Here is a 13,351-nt window from a genome sequence, read left to right as displayed (position 1 = left end):
TGAAAAAGAGGGCAAATGAGAATTGGGGTGAGAGAGTATCATTAAATTTTAGGTAGAGTAAAATGATGTTTTGGAAGGAAGTAAACAAAGCGGGTAAGAACTGCTACAACCAGTATTGCAAAGTATAAAGTACTAAAGAACAAGCAGAAAGAAATCCGATATAAGGAATACATGCAGAAAGAAGAGAGATATAAATGAGGGAGAAAATGTTACATTATACATAGAACTAGCTTGATTTTGATATGAGAAAGACAAAACATTTTGTTCAGATGAACATCGATAACTATTAGGGAAATAACGAGAAAGGAAAAATATGAGAACAACCAGACAAAAATTTGTTGGAAATATCGACTTTGTGAAATATCTTCATTCTTCTCTGATATTTGAGTATCTTAGATATAAGAATCTTAATCAGTGGAAAATTCATTACTTTTGTGTCCATTGAACACACATGGAAGCTGATTTGGACATACTATTTTCTTAAACATATACTAGTTTGTTAGTATTTTTCCTGTATAAGGCATACATCAGAGAATTGTGCCGTGAAATAGGAGCGAGGAATTAATATAAAGTTGCAGCACCTCTCCATTAACAGTATAATTTGTTTCTGTAGTTCGCTCACATGGCTTCATAAACAATGTAAACTCTGTATCATGTCAAGATAACCTGAAACTAACAGGACTTCCCAGTTAGAAAGTATGTTCCTCAGTATTATAATAACGTTCGAAATTTCCTGTTGAGGAACTTTCGCAAATGCCTCTAGACCAAAGAAATGTTGCGCCTGTTACTTTAGATTGGTCAGTGTCATATTCCAATTGTTTAAATAGTTATTTTGTGTCAAGAAATATAAAGATTGCCTATAATATGTATATTCGGGTAAAATGATTGTTTTTATCTTGAAATGAATGCAGCTCTGCCCGGGGGGAGGGGGGAGGTCGGACAACAAAACCCTTGTTATTCATTTACTTATTTTCTTGGACACATTTTAGTTACTTAGCAGGATAACGCTGCTGTCGTGGTCCTTAACATCATATTTTAAATCATGTAAAAATACTAAATGGACACTTATTTCGTGAATCATTACTTTTAACATGCATATTTTGATAATTATTGTCATGATATTTTAAAGTAAAAATTATAGTTTTAGTTTTTCAAACCAAAATTTAAGTATCTTTATCTATATCTGCAACAAATCTGCGGTTAAAGTTGAAACAACCGAACCGCTCTGTATGGCCTGTTAAAACGACCCAAATTGCTTCACCCCACTGAACTCATCTTTGAACCGTGAATGAACTTATGAATTATCAATTTGTTTTATAATTATGTGATGAAAGAGTTTATTATATTTATATATATTCTTTGTGCTAATATTCGAAGAGATTCTATTAAGTTTGTTCGCGAAATGATGAGAAAGGTATGAAAAAAATCAATATTCAATTGAAAGTTTGTGTTCGACGCAGCTTCGAATCTACAGCATTCGAGGCTTCAAGAACAAGCCCTTACCAATTGCAATCTCTTTGACCATCAGCTCCGGGCAGGGTAAGTTCTTCCCTTCTCTTGGCCTTCATTTTGTATAGTTGGTGTAGGGAGTCGGTGAAATTAAACTCCAATTACCAACGGTTCCATGCAGAACATGCTGTATATATATATATACATGTACAGAGCATCAGATTGGGGAAGAGCAGTGTGGTTTCAGAAGTGGTATAGGATGTGTGGATCAGGTGTTTGCTTTGAAGAATGTATGTGAGAAATACTTAGAAAAGCAAATGGATTTGTATGTAGCATTTATGGATCTGGAGAAGGCATATGATAGAGTTGATAGAGATGCTCTGTGGAAGGTATTAAGAATATATGGTGTGGGAGGAAAGTTGTTAGAAGCAGTGAAAAGTTTTTATCGAGGATGTAAGGCATGTGTACGTGTAGGAAGAGAGGAAAGTGATTGGTTCTCAGTGAATGTAGGTTTGCGGCAGGGGTGTGTGATGTCTCCATGGTTGTTTAATTTGTTTATGGATGGGGTTGTTAGGGAGGTGAATGCAAGAGTTTTGGAAAGAGGGGCAAGTATGAAGTCTGTTGGGGATGAGAGAGCTTGGGAAGTGAGTCAGTTGTTGTTCGCTGATGATACAGCGCTGGTGGCTGATTCATGTGAGAAACTGCAGAAGCTGGTGACTGAGTTTGGAAAAGTGTGTGAAAGAAGAAAGTTAAGAGTAAATGTGAATAAGAGCAAGGTTATTAGGTACAGTAGGGTTGAGGGTCAAGTCAATTGGGAGGTGAGTTTGAATGGAGAAAAACTGGAGGAAGTGAAGTGTTTTAGATATCTGGGAGTGGATCTGGCAGCGGATGGAACCATGGAAGAGGAAGTGGATCATAGGGTGGGGGAGGGGGCGAAAATTCTGGGAGCCTTGAAGAATGTGTGGAAGTCGAGAACATTATCTCGGAAAGCAAAAATGGGTATGTTTGAAGGAATAGTGGTTCCAACAATGTTGTATGGTTGCGAGGCGTTGGCTATGGATAGAGTTGTGCGCAGGAGGATGGATGTGCTGGAAATGAGATGTTTGAGGACAATGTGTGGTGTGAGGTGGTTTGATCGAGTAAGTAACGTAAGGGTAAGAGAGATGTGTGGAAATAAAAAGAGCGTGGTTGAGAGAGCAGAAGAGGGTGTTTTGAAATGGTTCGGGCACATGGAGAGAATGAGTGAGGAAAGATTGACCAAGAGAATATATGTGTCGGAGGTGGAGGGAACGAGGAGAAGAGGGAGACCAAAGTGGAGGTGGAAAGATGGAGTGAAAAAGATTTTGTGTGATCGGGGCCTGGACATGCAGGAGGGTGAAAGGAGGGCAAGGAATAGAGTGAATTGGAGCGATGTGGTATACCGGGGTTGATGTGCTGTCAGTGGATTGAATCAAGGCATGTGAAGCGTCTGGGGTAAACCATGGAAAGCTGTGTAGGTATGTATATTTGCGTGTGTGGACGTATGTATATACATGTGTATGGGGGTGGGTTGGGCCATTTCTTTCGTTTGTTTCCTTGCGCTACCTCGCAAACGCGGGAGACAGAGACAAAGCAAAAAAAAAAAAATATATATATATATATATATATATATATATATATATATATATATATATATATATATATGCAGTCCAGAGTATGTTGATGATTAGTTTTAGAGGATATATTCTATTGGATCTGAGTTAAAGTACCCTAGAATTTTCATTGAGAAGTCCCTTAAGTTAGCAAAGAAAGGATTTTATAGAGTTGAGCCCAAACCTTCCAATGATACCAAGTCTTTTAGGTCTCCCTTTTAATGATAATTTTACTTCCCATTTTGCTTAAATCCTTTAATGAAAATGTTGCCTTCAGTAACAATAATACTATAATGAATATCTTAATCACGAATTCACTAGAAAATTCTCGTTGGCGCATCTTTAAAGTGCTATGTAGAAATTGGTAAGTTTTATGTTGGTCAGACTGGTAAGGATCTTTATGTTAGACTTGAACAATATAAGAACGAGACAAGAATCAAATGCCTTGTTTAATCACGTTAAAAACTATGATCATTGCATTGAGTAATGCCATCTCGGTTATTAACTCTATCACGAGAAAAATCATTGAATCTTCTAGTATTAAATACAAAGAATTATAATCTTAATATTAGTGATGGTCTATACAAATTGGATAACTTTATTGTTGATAAAATTAGTAAAATAATTTTATACTCTGGATGTCTGTCTTGGACAATGGCATTGGTTACCAAATTGCGTCCTAGTTAAAGTATGCATTAGTAGAACCTACTAAAGTTTGACAAAGTGGTTTCCAGTAGGGTCCTTAAATTGTTACTAAGCTTCTCTTATCGTGGGGTGAGTTAGGCTTTAAAAGTGTTCCTCAAATCAATTGACTTTTTTCCTGGGACAAGACATATTCGATCAGTGAGAACTATATAGATAATGCTCGGCAGGTATTTGTCAGGTAACTAACACCTTTAATAAGTAGCCAGTTTCAATGTAGAGCTTAACTGGGCAATTGCAGTAGAAAACTAATATTTACATTATTGCATCAACTGCTATACAAATAAGAAGTAATGTAGCTATTTTAGTTGTCCAGTTGTTTCATAGAAGAGCTAAACTAGTTATTAATCAAGTGAACACAGTTTTGAAGATTGACCTGTATTAGGTAAGGAGAGTTGTAATGCCATAATGAACATGTTAGACATCCAAACCAAGAAACATTACCATTAATTTTCATAAGATAGGCTCTGGCTGTCACTAGTATATTAGAGGGTATATGTAGCTGCATATGACCAAGTAATGTTGGTTTTCAAGTATTTATCCTACATTTTGAAGACATAATGAGTCAGTTGTTGGCAGTAATTAATTTAGAATCCTTGTCCATTAGGTTATTAAAACAAATGGTTTAATGACAGTTATGGTGTTGTGCATTACTTGTACCATTCTGATAAGAGTAATAGCTAGTTTTACTATTTAATTTGATTTTTCATGTTTCTAAGATTTTTAGATTCCAGTGTATGAAGGAAAAAACTTTAGCCTGGACGTGGATTTTATGAAATTTTACTATATACAGATTTCTAGGCATTACCAGACATATAGAGATGACGTAATCTTCCATTATTTTGACCGCTGATTCATTTTCCTGAAGTGAGTCTCTTTTGATCCATTGAAACCTGTGTTGATGGATTGTGGCATGTACAGAATCAAGGAAATTTGGTAATTTACCACTTAAGCCCTTCATGACTTTCTAGCTTTGAATATTAAGCTACTTTCTCTTGTCTCAAGGTAATGTTTTAAGAATTTGATACCTTTGGAGCATGATCTGAGGCACAATTTTATTCTGTGATATTAAGTAAGGCAGTTAAGCATTATATTGAAATGTGGGCGTAATCAATTGTAAAAGTAATACCCTTTTAGAATATCACTGATTGGAATCTTTACCTATTCTTACATAGTAGTTGAAATAATTGTGTAGCTTGCTGTTCTCTTAAACCATTAGTTATTCCCTGACTGTCATTGTCAAGTGAACTCACATCTGGCAAAGCTAAATAGTCTGTTGACTAAAGGATTTCATTCTCAGTGATGAAGTTGTTACTCGAAAGGAGTCCCATTATTTCAATGCTACTGGAAATAGTGCAGCCATGAAGCTGCTGGAGCCACTTAAGAGAAAGGGGTCCTGGTTTATGGTAATGGAGTGTCAAGGAATATGTGGGAAAAGATTTCACTATCTGGGAGGGCGAGAATGGGTATGTCTTAAGATACAGTAATTTGAATGATTTATGGATGTGAGGTATGTCATCACCCATATTCCTGTTAGATGATAGTTAATTTATTGTGTACTTGACTAATGTAGGGTGCTTGTGGTTTGGCATACAGAGCTGCTGAAGATGTAGTTTCCAGCATATGCACAAGAGAGAACATGTTAGAAACAATCTGCTTATCCTATGTATATCTTAGGAAGTATACCCAATTTTTTTTCTTTTGCACCTATGAATATAACAGATGTCAGTATTTTTGGTTTTGTGGTAACTTGATAGATATATTGAGAATTATGAAAATCGTTTGAATTTAATGGGGACTGCTTACGTTAGCAATATTGTGAATGTCTGCATTTAACAAATGGCATTGTTTTTTTTAATACGAGACCATTCGCTTTCATTTTGCAGGAGCAGAGGCACAAATGCAGTCCCAAGGGTCATCCACTTGATCTTCCACACCGTCATCAAGGTCATTAGAAGATATCCTCTCCTAGTGTTCCTGATACATGTGCTCATGAGGATGTTTCAGTGTCTGGTGATTTTTTGACAATAAGACCCTATTTGACATAGTGACTGACTTGACTGACAGCTTTGTCTTATTGTTTTACATCTGGTATTGTTTATGTATTACTGTTTACTATTAACTTTACTAATATTGCATGCATATTTTAGTGTGTATTGTAGTGAATGCAGTAATGCCCTGTATATAGTGGCATATATGTTTATTAATTCAAGAGGAAGTTGCAAGGGATAAAGATACAGTAGTAGACTGCAGTTATTGCAACCCTTGGCTTAAGCAGCTGCAGCTCTTTGCATCTTCCCCACAACACACACACACACACACACACACACACACACTTGCAGTTTTTTTTCCAACAGTATCTGTTTCTGGATTTTTATTTTTTCCAGGCCAATTGTGTGATGTGTCAACATTGAGGGTCACAGGTCAGTTGTATATAATCAACAGAAATGGCTGCTCTTAAGTACTAATGTACCATACTGTCATTTATTTACTAAATAATTACGTATACCTTGGAGAGGGATTGTTCTTTTGTAATCATTCTGGTCAGCACAATAAAATTTTAAGATAGGCATAGGTGTATTATGATAACCATGAAAACATGGAAATTTGCAGCTTTCATCTTAACTGAAATGACGATAGAAGTTACGTACTAGAGCATTTGTTGTAATTCTGAAATCTGGTAAGATTCACGAGGTATCTCTTGTATATATGACCATTCCTTTTGAATGGTCAGTATCTGTGTTATTAGATAACTTTAGGCACTAAAAGAAAATAAGTTGCTTTTTATATTTGCCATTTCTCATGTTGAAGTGGCACCAGGAACAGATGAAGAAAGGTTGCCTTCATTCTCATGCACTCTTTATCTGTTGCATGAAATATGCCAAAACCAGAGATCCCTATCAAATCCTGGCCCCACAAACCTTCCCACAATTTACCCCAGCTGCTTCACATTCCTGGTTCAGTCCATTAACTGCACGTCAACCCATATTACAAATTACTGTTCGGCTCACACTTTTCACCCTTGTGCATATTCAGGCCCTGATCTTTCAAAATCGTTTTTAACCCATCCTTCCATCTCCCTTTTTGTCCCCTCCACTTCAGAGACATATCCTCTGTTAGCCTCTCATTATTATTCACAGGCCTGTTGTGTAATGTAGTGAGAAGGCATCGTTCAAGAAAGCAGAAATCCCTGCTGTTGTATATAATTAACTGGAATGGCTGCTCTGAGGTAAGTTCTCTTATACCATACCATCATATATTTTCCTGATAATTACTTGTACCTTGGAGAGGTGGTGTGAGGTGATTTGATCAAGTAAGTAATGAAAGGGTAAGAGATATGTGTGGTAATACAAAGTGTGGTTGAGAGAGCAGAATAGGGTACATTGAAATGGTTTGGTCACATGGAGAGAATGAGTGAGGAAAGATTGACAAAGAGGATATGTGTTAGAGATGAAGGGAACAAGAAGTGGGAGACCAAATTGGAGGTGGAAGGATGGAGAGAAAAAGATTTTGAGCGATCGGGGCCTGAACATACAGGAGGGTGAAAGGCATGCAAAGAATAGTGAATTGGAACAGTGTGGTATACTGGGGTCGATGTGCTGTCACTGGATTGAACCAGGGCATGTGAAGCGTCTGGGGTAAACCATGGAAAGTTTTGTGGGGCCTGGATGTGGAAAGGGAACTGTGGTTTCGGTGCATTACACATGACAGCTAGAGACTGAGTGTGAACAAATGTGGCCTTTGTTGTTTTTTCCTAGCGCTATCTCGCGCACGCGGGGAGGGTGATGCCATTTCAAGTGTGGTGGGGTGAATGGATGAAGGCAATATGTATGAGTATGTACATTTTTACATATGTATGGGGAGGTGATAACAAGTAGTGGTGATGTGAGAAGGAGATGGAGTGAGTATTTTGAAGGTTTGTTGAATGTGTTTGATGATAGAGTGGCAGATATAGGGTGTTTTGGTCGAGGTGGTGTGCAAAGTGAGAGGGTTAGGGAAAATGATTTGGTAAACAGAGAAGAGGTAGTAAAAGCTTTGCGGAAGATGAAAGGCGGCAAGGCAGCAGGTTTGGATGGTATTGCAGTGGAATTTATTAAAAAAGGGGGTGACTGTATTGTTGAGTGGTTGGTAAGGTTATTTAATGTATGTATGACTCATGGTGAGGTGCCTGAGGATTGGCGGAATGCGTGCATAGTGCCATTGTACAAAGGCAAAGGGGATAAGAGTGAGTGCTCAAATTACAGAGGTATAAGTTTGTTGAGTATTCCTGGTAAATTATATGGGAGGGTATTGATTGAGAGGGTGAAGGCATGTACAGAGCATCAGATTGGGGAAGAGCAGTGTGATTTCAGAAGTGGTAGAGGATGTGTGGATCAGGTGTTTGCTTTGAAGAATGTATGTGAGAAATACCTAGAAAAGCAAATGGATTTGTATGTAGCATTTATGGATCTGGAGAAGGCATATGATAGAGTTGATAGAGATGCTCTGTGGAAGGTATTAAGAATATATGGTGTGGGAGGAAAGTTGTTAGAAGCAGTGAAAAGTTTTTATCGAGGATGTAAGGCATGTGTATGTGTAGGAAGAGAGGAAAGTGATTGGTTCTCAGTGAATGTAGGTTTGCGGCAGGGGTGTGTGATGTCTCCATGGTTGTTTAATTTGTTTATGGATGGGGTTGTTAGGGAGGTGAATGCAAGAGTTTTGGAGAGAGGGGCAAGTGTGAAGTCTGTTGGGGATGAGAGAGCTTGGGAAATGAGTCAGTTGTTGTTCGCTGATGATACAGCGCTGGTGGCTGATTCATGTGAGAAACTGCAGAAGCTGGTGACTGAGTTTGGTAAAGTGTGTGAAAGAAGAAAGTTCAGAGTAAATGTGAATAAGAGCAAGGTTATTAGGTACAGTAGGGTTGAGGGTCAAGTCAATTGGGAGGTGAGTTTGAATGGAGAAAAACTGGAGGAAGTGAAGTGTTTTAGATATCTGGGAGTGGATCTGGCAGCGGATGGAACCATGGAAGCGGAAGTGGATCATTGGGTGGGGGAGGGGGCGAAAATTCTGGGAGCCTTGAAGAATGTGTGGAAGTCGAGAACATTATCTCGGAAAGCAAAAATGGGTATGTTTGAAGGAATAGTGGTTCCAACAATGTTGTATGGTTGCGAGGCGTGGGCTATGGATAGAGTTGTGCGCAGGAGGATGGATGTGCTGGAAATGAGATGTTTGAGGACAATGTGTGGTGTGAGGTGGTTTGATCGAGTAAGTAACGTAAGGGTAAGAGAGATGTGTGGAAATAAAAAGAGCGTGGTTGAGAGAGCAGAAGAGGGTGTTTTGAAATGGTTCGGGCACATGGAGAGAATGAGTGAGGAAAGATTGACCAAGAGAATATATGTGTCGGAGGTGGAGGGAACGAGGAGAAGAGGGAGACCAAATTGGAGGTGGAAAGATGGAGTGAAAAAGATTTTGTGTGATCGGGGCCTGAACATGCAGGAGGGTGAAAGGAGGGCAAGGAATAGAGTGAATTGGAGCGATGTGGTATACCGGGGTTGACGTGCTGTCAGTGGATTGAATCGGGGCATGTGAAGCGTCTGGGGTAAACCATGGAAAGCTGTGTAGGTATGTATATTTGCGTGTGTGGACGTATGTATATACATGTGTATGGGGGTGGGTTGGGCCATTTCTTTCGTCTGTTTCCTTGCGCTACCTTGCAAACGTGGGAGACAGCGGCAAAAAAAAAAAAAAAAAAAAAAAATGTTTGTGTATGTATATGTTGAAATGTGTATGTATGTACATGTGCGTGTGTGGGCGTTTATGTATATACATGTGTATGTGGATGGGTTTGACCATTCTTTCGTCTGTTTCCTTGCGCTACCTCGCTAATGCGGGAGATAGCAACAAAGTATGATAAAAAAAAAAACTTGGAGAGGAATGGTTTTATATTTTTCTGATCAGCAGCAAATAAGATTTGAAGATCTGGTGGGCATAGTTGTAGTATAATCATGAAAGCATATACTAGTAATGGAAGTTATTGAATTGACAGGATTGAAGTTATGTACCAGAGCATTTGTTAATTCTGAATATTGGTAGATTCGCTTGATGTATCTAGTGTACATGACTGTTCATTTTAAATGGTCAGTATGTGTTATTAGATTTAGGGAGTACAACAAGAAATAAACTATCAGGTTTTTTAATGTTTGTTGTATCCATGTTAGTGAGTAAGCATCAGGAACAAACTTAAGAAAGGCAGCATTCACTTGCATACATGTATATTCTTCAGCTTTTGCATAGAACGCACCCAAACTGCAGCCCCCTACCCAAAGCCAGGCCCCACAGACCTTTCCAAAGTTTCCTTCAGCAGCTTCACATTCTGATTCAGTCTCTTAACTGCCCGTCAACCCATATTACAAATTACTGTTCTGTGCACACATTTCACTCGTGCATATTCAGGCCCTGATCACTCAAAATCGTTTTTTATCCATCCTTCCATCTCCCTTTTTGTCCTCTCCACTTCAGACACGTATATTGTCAACCTCTCATTGATTATTTTTTACAGGCCTATTGTGTGTTGCAATGAGGAGGCATCGTTCAAGAAAATGGAAATCCCTGCTGTTGTGTATAATTGACAGGAATGGCTGCTCTGAAGTAAGTTCTCTTATACCATACCACCATATATTTTTTAATTACTTGTACCTTGGAGAGGTGGTGTAAGGTAGGTTTGATGGAGTAAGTAATGAAAGGATAAGAGAGGTGTGTGGTAATAAAAAGTGTGGTTGAGAGAGCAGAAGAGGGTGTTTTGAAATGAAATGGTTTGGTCACGTGGAGAGAATGAGTGAGGTAAGATTGACAGAGGATATGTGTGTCAGAGGTGGAGGGAATGAGGAGAAGTGGGAGACCAAATTGGAGGTGGAAGGATGAAGTGAAAAAGATTTTGAGCATCTGGGGCCTAAACATACAGGAGGGTGAAAGGTATGCAAGGAATAGTGTGAATTGGAACGATGTGGTATACCGGGGTCGACGTGCTGTCAGTGGATTGAACCGGGGCATGTGAAGCATCTGGGGTAAATCATGGAAAGTTTTGTGGGGCCTGGATGTGGAAAGGGAAATGTGGTTTCGGTGCATTACACATGACAGCTAGAGACTGAGTGTATTCCATATTCCAGTTCGCACTGTTCAGTGCACACCTTTCATCCTCCCGGATGTTCAGGCCTTGACCACTCAAAATCTTTATCACCCCATCTTTCCATCTCGTTTGATCTTTTTGTCCTTGTCCCCAACAATTCCTACACACATCCTGTCATTCTCTCAAAATTCATTTTTTCTGTCCAAACCATTTCAGTACACCCTCTTAACCTCTTAAAACCATACTTTTCTTGTAACCACTCTTCTGATACTTTTATTACTTGATCAAACCAAAGCTTATAGCATCATGTATTATCCTCACGTTTCATTTCCACACCTCCTTATCAATAGCCCATGCCTTGCATTCATATAGCATCACTGGGCCGCTGTACCTTAAGACATGCCTATTTTTGCCTTTTCATACATTTTTTTCCATACATTTTTCAGTGCTCCCAGAATCTTCACCTCATCACTTTAACTTAATCACTTGCCCTATGACTTGTTTCCATGGTTCCATTTGTTGCCATGTCCACTCCCAGGTATCTAAGATATTTCACTTCAAATTTTCTCCACCGTTCAAATTCGCATCCCGACAGTCTCCCCCTTACTCAGCTAAACCTAATAACCTTGCTTTTATTCACATTTACTCTCGCCTTTCTCTTTTAACAAACAAATCTGATCTCTGTCAACAACTAGCAGTTTCAAATTGCAGTCTGCTGTTAGTGCTTTGTCATCAGCAAGCATATGACTTTCTTCCCAGGTCCTCCCCTGCTACAGACTGCATATATGCCCTTCTCTCAAAGACCCTGGCATATAACTCCCTCACTACTTCATCCATAGGGGAATTTAACAGCCATGATAACATTACATAAGATTATAGACCCTTGCCATAGACCATCCTTCAACTGGAACAACTTTTTCCTCTCTCCCTACTCGTACACATTCCTTACAACCTTCATTAAAACTTTTCACTTCTTACATCAACTTTTCTCCTAGACTATATTTTTGTCATAACTTATGCAAGGCATCTCTATTAGCCCCATCTTATTCTTACGCCAGATTCATAAATGCCATATACAAATTCTCATTTCTCCAGTTGTTTCTCGCGCACACACATCCTTTTAAAGCAACACCAGATCCATTCATCCGCTGCATCTTATGAAATCGAATTGTTCCTACTTCCTCTGCTGCTCTGTACTTGTCTTCACCGTCTCAATTACCACTCCCATACAAATTGCCAGGTACAATTGACAAATCCCTTGTACCTCTGAATTTTGAAAACTCAACTTTTGTCCCCTTGCTTTTATATATTATTTTTTATTTTCCTTTGTTGCTGTCTCCCGCGTTAGCGAGGTAGCACAAGAAAACAGACAAAAGAATGGCCCAACCCACCCACATACACATGTATATACATACACATCCACACATGCAAATATACATACCAATACATCTCAACATATGCATATATATACACACACATATACATATATACACATGTATATAATTCATACTGTCTGCCCTTATTAATTCCCATCACCACCTTGCCACACATGAAATAACAACCCCCTCCCCTCTCATATGTGCGAGGTAGTGCCAGGAAAAGACAATAAAAGCCACATTCGTTCAGTCTCTAGCTGTCATTTAATAATGCACCGAAACCACAGCCCCCTTTCGACATCCAGGCCCCACAGAACTTTCTATGGTTTACCCCAGGCGCTTCACATGCCCTGGTTCAATCCATTGACAGCACATCGACCCCGGTATACCACATCATTCCAATTCGCACTATTCCTTGCACATCTTTCACCCTCCTGCATGTTCAGGCCCCGATCACTCAAAATCGTTTTCACTCCGTCCTTCCACCTCCAATTTGGTCTCCCACTTCTCCTGGTTCCCTCCACCTCTGACACATATATCCTCTTTGTCAATCTCCCCTCACTCATTCTTTCCATGTGACCAAACCATTTCAAAACACCCTCTTCTGCTCTCTCAACCACACTCTTTTTATTACCTCGCATCTCTCTTACCCTATTATTACTTTCTCGATCAAACCACCTCACACCACATATTGTCCTCAAACATCTCATTTCCAGCACATCCACCCTCCTGCGCACAACTCTATCCATAGCTCCCGCCTCGCAACCATACAACATTGTTGGAACCACTATTCCTTCAAACATACCCATTTTTGCTTTCCGAGATAATGTTCTCGACTTCCACACATTCTTCAAAGCTCCCAGAATTTTTGCCCCCTCCCCCACCCTATGACTCACTTCCACTTCCATGGTTCCATCCGCTGTCAAAATCCACTTCCAGATATCTAAAACACTTCACTTCCTCCAGTTTTTCTCCATTCAAACTTACCTCCCAATTGACTTGACCCTCAACCCTACTGTACCTAATAACCTTGCTCTTATTCACATTTACTCTCAACTTTCTTCTTTCACACACTTTACCAAACTTAG

The 13,351-nt window shown here is 39.2% G+C and overlaps 1 protein-coding gene across 5 annotated transcripts in view; it reads left to right on the top strand.

Moving 5' to 3' along the window:
• Nucleotides 1-12,178, top strand: part of LOC139762744 (uncharacterized) — a 123,091-nt gene extending 110,913 nt beyond the window's left edge. Inside the window, exons 10-12 of one of the 5 annotated variants that reach the window (XR_011715824.1) lie at nt 5,669-5,729; nt 6,923-7,011; nt 10,321-11,254. The gene's annotated coding sequence lies outside the window, so the exon portion shown is untranslated. Of the gene's footprint in view, nt 1-5,668; nt 6,244-6,922; nt 7,012-10,320 lie in introns of all 5 variants that reach the window. The other 4 variants (XR_011715823.1, XR_011715821.1, XR_011715820.1 and 1 more) reach the window with 4 other exon arrangements.
• Nucleotides 12,179-13,351: the final 1,173 nt, after the last annotated feature.

The sequence above is a fragment of the Panulirus ornatus genome, chromosome 44, assembly GCF_036320965.1.
Source record: "Panulirus ornatus isolate Po-2019 chromosome 44, ASM3632096v1, whole genome shotgun sequence".
NCBI classification, from domain to species: domain Eukaryota; kingdom Metazoa; phylum Arthropoda; class Malacostraca; order Decapoda; family Palinuridae; genus Panulirus; species Panulirus ornatus.
This window is presented reverse-complemented; position numbering and strand designations above follow the sequence as displayed.